This window comes from Nicotiana attenuata, unplaced genomic scaffold (genome assembly GCF_001879085.1).
Source record: "Nicotiana attenuata strain UT unplaced genomic scaffold, NIATTr2, whole genome shotgun sequence".
Taxonomy (NCBI): Eukaryota; Viridiplantae; Streptophyta; class Magnoliopsida; order Solanales; family Solanaceae; genus Nicotiana; species Nicotiana attenuata.
This window is the reverse complement of record NW_017670499.1, coordinates 445,400-455,365: the sequence shown is the minus strand read 5'-3', so window position 1 is coordinate 455,365 and position 9,966 is coordinate 445,400.

The window sequence follows — 9,966 nt, the reverse complement described above, 5'->3', positions numbered from 1 at the left end:
CGAATCTATCCAAAATCAGAACGAATACGTCACAATAGGCTAAGGGAACAAGGCCCAAGCGAAAACAATCGAAAAATACCAAAAATCCCGAAATTAGCAAAACCCGAGCCCCGAGCCCACATCTCGAAACTCAAAAATTTTTACACCAACGGATTCCTTATCTCCCCACAAGTTCATACATATCAAAATTACTAAAATCGGAGTCCAAATGACCCCTCAAATCCCCATTTAAAGGCTTCTTAAACCCAAGCCCTAATCCTCCATTTTTGGTCCTTAATTCCTTTAATTTCAATCTTAATCCATGAAATATTACCATAGAAGTGTGTTTTTGGTCCAAAAATTCTTACCTTAACGAAGTCTCTTGATTTCTCACTTCAGAATCGTCCAAAAAGCTCCAAGGTCGAAGGCAACAATGGTGAAATAGCTCAAACTCGCGAAGTGAAATAACTTATATGTTCTGCCCAGTCCTTTTTGCATCTGCGGCACAATAGCCGCTTCTGCGGTATTCCTCCGCATCTGCGGAAAACACTTAACGGACCCAAAACCGTATCTGCGGTTCACTCGCCGCATCTGCGGCTCCGCAGGTACGGTTCCTCTACCGCATCTGCAGTCCCTGACTTCTCCCCTCAACCCCGCATCTGCGGCCAATTAATCGCATATGCGACGCCGCACCTGCGGTCCCCTAGCCGCAGGTGCGAAAATATCAAAAGTAGCAACTTCAGCAGCTGCAACACAATCCAATTTCCTCCGTTAACCATCCGAAATCACCCCGAGGCCCCCGGGACCTCAACGAAAAGCACAAACATATCCCAATACCTTATTCAAACTTGTTCCAATCATCCAAACACTTCAAACAACACTAAATCAACCAAAACACCTCGAATTCAAGCCTAAGTTTCTAAAAACTTCCGAATTCCGCTTTTGATCAAAACCCCAACCAAAATACGTCCGAATGACCTGAAATTTTGCACACACATCCCAAATCACATAAAGAAGCTACTGCGACTCTCGGAATTTCATTCCGACCCTTATATCAAAATCTCGCCTACCAACCGGAAATCGCCAAAATATCAACTTCGCCAATTCAAGCCTAATTCTACTCCGGACTTCCAAAACCCATTCCGATCACACTCCTAAGTCATAAATCACCTCCCGAAGCTAACCGAACCATCGAAATCTCACATCCAAGCCCTCTAACACATAAGTCAACATCTGGTTGACTTTTCCAAATTAAGGCTTCTTAAAAGAGACTAAGTGTCTCAAACTTCACCAAACCAATCCGGATTCAATCCAACCAACCCGATACCTAAAAACACAGATGAACAAAGCAATAAGAAGCAGAAATGGGGGAAACGGAGCGGTAACTCATGAGACGACCGATCGGGTCGTCATATCCTCCTGACTTAAATAAACGTTCGTCCTCGAACGAGTCAAGAAACATACCTGAAGCCTCAAACAGGTGAGGATATCTGCTCCGCATCTCCCGCTCGGTCTCCCAGGTAGCCTCCTCCACGGGCCGACCTCTCCACTGCACCTTCACCGAAGCTATATCTTTTGATCTCAACTTTCGAACCTGACGCTCCAGAATAGCTGCTGGCTCCACATCATGAGTCAAATCACCCTCCAACTGAACCGTGCTGAAATCCAAAACATGGGACGGATCTCCAATATACTTCCGGAGCATAGAAACATGGAAAATCGGATGCACACTCGACAAGCAGGGTGGCAAAGCAAGCTCATAAGCCACCTCCCCAATCCTCCGAAGTACCTCAAAAGGCCTAATGTACCGCGGACTCAACTTCCCCTTCTTTCCAAATCTCATAACACCTTTTGTGGGCGAGACCTTCAACAGAACCTTCTCACCAACCATGAAGGATACATCTCCAACCTTCCTGTCAGCATAACTCTTTTGCCTCGACTGCGCTGTACGAAGTCTCTCTTGAATTACCTTCACTTTATCTAAGGCAGCCTGACCCAAATCTGACCCCAATAGCCTAGCCTCGCCGGGCTCAAACCAACCAACTGGAGATCTACACCGCCTCCCGTACAAAGCCTCATATGGAGCCATCTGGATACTCGACTGATAGCTGTTGTTCTAAGAAAACTCTGCAAGCGGTAGAAACTGATACCATAACCCTCCGTCAATAACACAAGCACGTAGCATATCCTCCAATATCTGAATAGTGCGCTCGGACTGCTCGTCCGTCTGAGGGTGAAAGGTTGTAACGACCCGACCCGTCGTATCAGGTATTACCGCCCCGTTTTCCTCATTTATTGCTTCTTCATGTTTCATTATCAGCAACGAGTGAGTTAGAGTTGAATTGAATTGGTTTGGATAGGAAATGAGACACTTAGTCTCTTTAAGGAAGGCTTAAATTAGAAAAGTCAACCGGGCGTTGACTTATGAGTTTGAAGGTTCGGATGTGATTTCCGATGATCCGGTTATCTTCGGGAGATGATTTGTGACTTGGCAGCGTGATCTCAATTGGTTTTGGAGGTCCGGTGTAGAATTAGGCTTGAATTGGCGAAGTTAGCATTTTGGCGAAATCCGGTTGTTAGGTGAGATTTTGATCCGAGGGTCGGAATGCAATTCCGAGAGTTGCAGTAGCTTCGTTAGGTGATTTTGGATATGTCTACAAATTTTCAGGTCAGTCGAACGTCGCTTGGTTGGGTTTTTGATCGAATGCGAGTTTCGGAAGTTTTTAAAGAACTTAGGCTTGAATCCGATGAGAATCGATAATTTTAGTGTTGTTTGATGTGTTTTGATGATTGGAATAAGTTTGGATAATGTTTTAAGTCATGTTGGTGCTTTTGGTTGAGGTCCCGGGGGGCCTCGGGATGATTTCGGATGGCTAACGGGGAGTTTTTACTGTTTCTGGTATTCTCGCTTCTGCAGGTCTTGGACCGCAGAAGCGGAGCCGCTTAAGCGGAGCTGTGATCGCAAAAGCGGTCCTTGAGGGCTTGGCAATTTCCGCAGAAGCGGAAGGCAGTCCGCAAAAGCGGACATCGCAGGAGCGGGTGGTGACCGCAGAAGCGGTCCTGAGGATTTAAGTTAGACCGCAGAAGCAGTTATTTTGCGCAGAAGCGGGAGCCGTAGGTGCGGTATCCCAACCGCAGAAGCGAAGTCTGGCTGAGTTTAAGTGAACAGTGTTTTCACTATTTTGAAAGAGAAGAAACATTTTGGACTTCGGACTAAGGAGATTTTGGGCGATTTTTGAAGAGGGTTTCGAGGGCTATCATCAGGTATGGATTCTTAGACTTAGATTATGATATTATGGTGTAAAATCATGGATTAACACTGAAAATCCAAGGAATTAAAGGTTAAAAATGGAAGTTAGGGTTTGAGAAAATTATGATGTAAAAATGGAATTTGGAGGGCCAAACGAACTCCGATTTTGGTAAATTTTATATATATGGACTCGTGGCGAGACGAGAAATCCGGTGATGTGAATTTTGTAATTTTTCGAGAAGCGGGCCCGGGGCTCGGGTTTTGCTAGTTTCGAGATTCTTGCTAATTTTCGATTGTTTTCGATTGGGTATTGTTCCCTTAGCATATTGTGATGTATTCGCTCTAGTTTTGGTTAGATTCGACGCGTGTGGAGGCCGATTGAGGGGCAAAGGCATCGCGAGCTAGGGATTTCACCCGTCCGAGGTGAGTAATACTTGTAAATGATATCCTGAGGGTTTGAAACCCCGGATTTGCACATCATAGTACTGTATTGTGGTGACTTGCACGCCAGGTATGAGCGTGGGGTAGAGCATCGTTGGGGATTGTGACTTAGTCCATCCCGGTTGTTGGTTTTATTGCGTAATTGATTGAAACTACTTGTTATCATCATTATTTGGGTTGATTGCTATATTTGGGCTTCGTGCCAATTGTTTGAATCCTTCAGGGATTGATATCACTGTTTTTGCATTACTTTGCATATTATTTTATCACAGTCCAAGGTTTAAAATACTGTTTCGCAAACTCATCTATCTTTCTAAGATTTGAAAACTTAAATGATATTTTACTGACGTTTTGAGTTGAGACTGTTATTTTACTATTGCCCAAGGGGCTTATGTGCATTTCTGGACTGAGGATGGATCGGGCTGCGCGCCGCAGCGGTGTGATATTGATATTGCGCTTGGGCTGTAGGAGCCCCTCCGGAGTCTGAACCCCCCACAGTGAGCGCGGTTACCCAAATGGATCGGGCTGCACGCCGCAGCGGTCATATGCATTGCATTGCATTCATGCATTGGTTCCTGTTTGTACTACGTGTCATGACATTTAGCACTCTCATATCATTGGCATCCATGCTATTGCTTGTACTGTTTACCAGACGCCCTGGTGTTAACTGTTTGTGGAGTGTTGTGCCCGAGGGGCTGACTTATGTGCGGACTTGCACTATCTGATTACGCGTTCATTTGCTTGACCGTTGGAAAAGGATGTTTCCAAAAGAGGTTTTAAACTGAGCCAGATATTTTCTAAAGGATTTTCACGGTTTTACTATTTTCTCAAAGAGTGGTACTGTCCTATATAGCATGATGGAGTGCTCTTACGTGATTTCTTGCCTCTCAGTTATTATTTACTCTTATTACTCACTGAGTTGGAAGTACTCACTTTACTCCCTGCACCTCGCGTGCAGTTGCAGGTATTGTTCACCCGGTAGCGGGTTATTAGCTGATTGAAGGTATGGCTATTGTAGCTGAGTAAGGTGACCGCCAGCGTTCGCGGCACCGGATGTTGTCTTTTGATTTCCAGGATTTTTCCTTATATATTATTATTGGCCCTGCAGTTGTGTTCAGGTTTCTTTAGATGCTCGTGACTTGTGACACCCCGGTCGGGTTGTGTTGGGTTGTACATACTGGTTAATATTGTCGTTAAGCTATCCTTGTCTTCACGAGAGGCGCCATCACGACCGAGTATGGAAATTGGGTCGTGACAAAGGTTGTGCTCAACTATACCTGAGTACCCAACTCTCGCTGAACCGACTTCCAGAACTGGGAAGTAAACTGAGTGCCCCGATCTAAAATGATGGAAACTGGGACACCATGCAACCGAACAATCTCACGGATATATATCTCTGCTAGCCGCTCTAAAGAATAAGTAGTACAGATAGGAATGAAGTGCGCGGACTTGGCCAGTCTATCCACAATCACCCAGATAGCATCGAACTTCTTCAAAGTTCGAGGGAGTCCAACTACAAAATCCATAGTGATCCGCTCCCACTTCCACTCTGGAATATCCATCCTCTGAAGCAAGCCACCTGGCCTCTGATGCTCATATATCACCTGCTGACAATTGAGACACCGAGCTACAAACCCCACAATATCTTTCTTCATTCTCTGCCACCAGTAATGCTGTCTAAGATCCTGATATTTCTTCGCGGCTCTTGGATGAATAGAATACCGCGAGCTATGGTCCTCATCCAGAATCAGCTCTCGAAGCCCATCTACATTGGGCACACAAATCCGGCCCTGCATTCTCAATACCCCATCATCTCCAATAGACACATCCCTGGCATCATCATGCCGAACCCTGTCCTTAAGGACGAGCAAATGTGGATCATCATACTGGCGCTCTCTGATGCGCTCATATAGGGAAGACCGAGAAACCACACAAGCCAATACCCGACTGGGCTCCGAAATATCCAACCTCACGAACCGATTGTCCAAAGTCTGAACATCAACCGCAAGAGGTCTCTCCCCAACTGGAAGGTATGCCAAACTCCCCATACTCACTGCCTTTCGGCTCAAAGCATCGGCCACCACATTGGCCTTTCCCGGATGGTACAATATAGTGATGTCATAATCCTTAAGTAACTTCAATCATCTCCGCTGCCTCTAATTAAGATCCTTTTGCTTGAACAAATGCTGAAGGCTGCGATGATCAGTGAATACCTCACAAGATACGCCATACAAGTAATGCCTCCAAATCTTCAACGCGTGGACTATGGCAGCCAACTCCAAATCATGAACATGGTAGTTCTTCTCATGGGGCTTCAACTGACGAGAAGCATAAGCAATAACCCTACCCTCCTACATCAACACACAACCAATCCCTACTCTCGAAGCATCACAATACATGGTATATGAACCTGAAGCTGATGGCAAAACCAACACTAGAGCTGTGGTCAAAGCTGTCTTGAGCTTCTGAAAGCTCTCCTCACACTCGTCCGACCTTACAAATGAAACACCCTTCTGAGTCAACTTGGTCAAGGGCGATGCGATAGGTGAGAATCCCTGAACAAACCGGCGATAATAGCCTGCCAAACCAAGAAAACTACGAATCTCTGTGGCTGAGGACGGTCTGGGCCAACTCTGCACCGCCTCTATCTTCTTTGGATCAACCTGAATACCCTCACTGGACACCACGTGTCCCAAGAATGCCACGGAACTGAGCCAAAACTCACACTTGGAGAACTTTGCATAAAGCTTGTCCTCCCTCAATCTCTGCAACACAACCCTCAAATGCTCCGCGTGCTCCTCCTGACTACGCGAATATACCAGGATATCATCAATGAAAACTATAACAAATGAATCAAGATAAGGCCGGAACACGCTGTTCATCAGATGCGTGAACGCTGCTGGGGCATTGGTCAGCCCAAAAGACATAACCAGGAACTCATAATGACTATATCTGGTCCTGAAGGCCGTCTTAAGAATATCCGAATCCCTGATCTTCAAGTGGTGATAGCCCGAACGGAGATCAATCTTGGAGAATACCCTCGCTCCCTGAAGCTGGTCGAATAAATCATCAATGCGAGGCAAAGGATACTTGTTCTTAACTGTTACCTTGTTCAATTGCCTATAATCAATGCACATTCTCATAGTGCCGTCCTTTTTCTTCACAAACAGAACCGGCGCGCCCCAAGGTGACACACTAGGCCGAATGAACCCCTTATCTAGGAGTTCCTGAAGCTGCTTCTTTAACTCCTTCAACTGCGCTGGTGCCATACGATACGGCGGAATAGAGATAGGCTGAGTGCCCGGCACCAGGTCAATACCAAAATCAATATCCTTGTCCGGTGGCATGCCCGGCAGGTCTGCAGGAAATACATCAGGGAAATCCCCCACAACTGGAACAGAATCAATACTGGGAGTCTCAGCTCCAACATCCCTCACAAAGGCAAGATACGAAAGACAACCCTTCCCAACCATACGCTGGGCTTTCAAGAAAGAAATCACTCGGCTAGGAATATAGTCAGTCACACCTTGCCACTCAATCCGTGGCACCCCCGGAATAGCCAACGTGACAGTTTTGGCATGACAATCTAGAATAGCGCGACACAGAGATAGCCAATCCATGCCCAGAATGACATCGAAATCCACCATACTCAATAATAAAAGATCAACTTGGGTCTCCAGACCCCCAATGGTCACCACACACGACCGGTACACACGGTCTACAACAACAGTATCGTCCACCGGGGTAGATACATGAACAGGTAAAGCAAGAAACTCACGAGGAGTACCCAAATAGTGAGCAAAGTATGATGACACATAAGAATAGGTAGAACCGGGATCAAATAGTACAGAGGCATCTCTGTGGCAGTCTAAAATAATACCTATAATGACAGCATCAGAAGCAATGGCATCGGGTCTGCCTGGAAGAGCATAGAAACGGGCCTGACCGCCCCCTGATCGACCTCCCCCTCTGGGGCGACCCCTGGCTGACTGATCCCCACCCCTAGCTGGCTGGGCGGGTGGTGGTGGAGCAACTGGCGCTGAAGCTGATGACTGACCCCTCTGCTGGGATGAACTAGCAACACGGCGGGGACACTGCCTCCACATGTGTCCCACCTCGCCACGCTCATAACAACTCCTAGGTGCTGGGGAAGGGAACCCCTCGCACCGGAGTGACCAGCACATGCACTCGGCGTAGAAGAGCCCTGAATAGATGGAGCACGGGATGAGCTCTAAGCTGGGAGGGCACTAAGTGAAGAATGGCCCTGGTGTGAAATGTGGGAACCATGACCCGATGATGCTCTTCGATAACCTGCGCGATCAGACTGACCCTGACGGAACTGTTGGCCTCTGCCGTGCTGGAACTGGCCCCTCGAAGGACCACCACTGTAGCTACCAGATCCTCGAGGCCTCTTGCCTCCCTCTCATCTCGCTCCTAGCGACGGACAAACTCAATCTCCCTGGCAATATCCACTACCTCCTCGAATGTAGCACCAGTCACCCTCTCCCTGGTCATAAGGATACGGAGCTGATAAGTAAGACCATCGACAAACCTCCTGATCCTCTCTCGATCTGTCGAAACCAACCAGATGGCATGCCGGCCAACTCAGAGAATCTCAACTCATATTGTGACACGGTCATGTCTCCCTGACGCAACCACTCAAACTGCCTACACAGCTCCTCTCTGCGAGACTGCAGTACATACTTCTCTAGAAAGAGAACAGAGAACTGCTGCCAGGAAAGAGGTGTTGCACCAACAGGCCTGCGCCTCTCAAAATCCTCCCACCAGGTGAATGCGGGTCCTGAAAACTGATAGGTAGTGAAAGCGACCCCGCTGGTCTCCAAGATACCGGCCGTACGAAGCATCCTCTGACACTTGTCTAGAAAGCCCTGGGCATCCTCGCCCTCTGCTCCGCTGAAGGTTGGAGGCCGAAGTCTCCCAAATCTCTCCAACCTACGCTGCTCATTCTCTAGCATGACAGGAACTACAAAGTCCTGAGTAGCTGCGACCGGCTGGGCTGGAGGTGCCCCTGGCGTCTGAAGTCCCTGCACGACCTGCTCAGGTGTGCGGGCGGCGGGAGTCTGACTGCCTCTCCCAGCCTGTGAAGTAGCTGCGGCTGTAGTGGCGGAAACCGCCTGAGCTAGGCCAGTGCAAACTGATAAGATCTGAGCCAAGGCCTCCTGAAGACACGGAATCACAATAGGCACAACTGGTGCCTGAGTTGGTGCTGCTGGAGGGTCCACAGCTGGGACCTGGTCCTGAACTGGGGCAGCTGGTGGATCTGCAGGTGCTGCTCCCGCTGCTCTGCCTCTACCACTGCCACGACCGCGTCCTCGGCCTCTGGTGGCCGCAGCTGGTGGCACTGGTGGTCGTCCACCCCGTCCGGTAGCGCGTGTCCTCACCATCTGTGGGAGAATAGGACAACAGAAGTTTAGTACTCGGATCAACAAACTCGCACGATAGGAATTTCAAGAATGTGAAGTTTTTCCTAAAGGTTCTGCAGCCTCTCGAGGATAAATACAGACGTCTCCGTACCGATCCGCGAGACTCTACTAAACCTGCTCATGACTCGTGAGACCTATGTAACCTAGGCTCTGATACCAACTTGTCACGACCCTAAATCCCGACCCAGTCGTGATGGCCCCTCTCGTGAAGACAAGGCCAGCCAACTAAACCCAATTCATCTTTTAAAACAGTTAACCAACACAAAATAGTCTAAACATGATTTAATAATACTGAATAGCGGAAATATCGAGAAAAATACGAAAAATCCAACCCGACACAGCCCTAACCGGGGTGTCACAAGTCACGAGCGTCTATGATTACAGTCTGCTAAAGTCATAAGCTACTACAAATGTTTGTAAGGAATCAGAAATGATAGAGGAGTAGAGACACAGGGCAGCGGATGTCAACAGCTACCTCGTAATCTCCGAAAGGGCCCGCCTGGAACTGGAGGAACTCAGCACTCCGGAGCGGAACCAGCTACGCCTGAATCTGCACGCAGGGTGCAGGGGGTAAAGTGAGTACTCCAACTCAGTGAGTAACAAATGTAAATAATGACTGAAAGTAAGAAAGCACGTAAGGCACAAAGCAGTCTATAATGAAGCAGTAAAATCATTTGAAAACACAAGTAAAATCCTCTTTCATCACGTAAACAGGTAATTGACAGACAATTAAAGTGCAGTAAATAAATAGAAGCTCGCCCCTCGGGCACAGTATTACCACATCCACCCATCGGGCCATATCTCAGAACAATAACAGCCCCTCGGGCTCAATCTCACATCACACTGGGTACC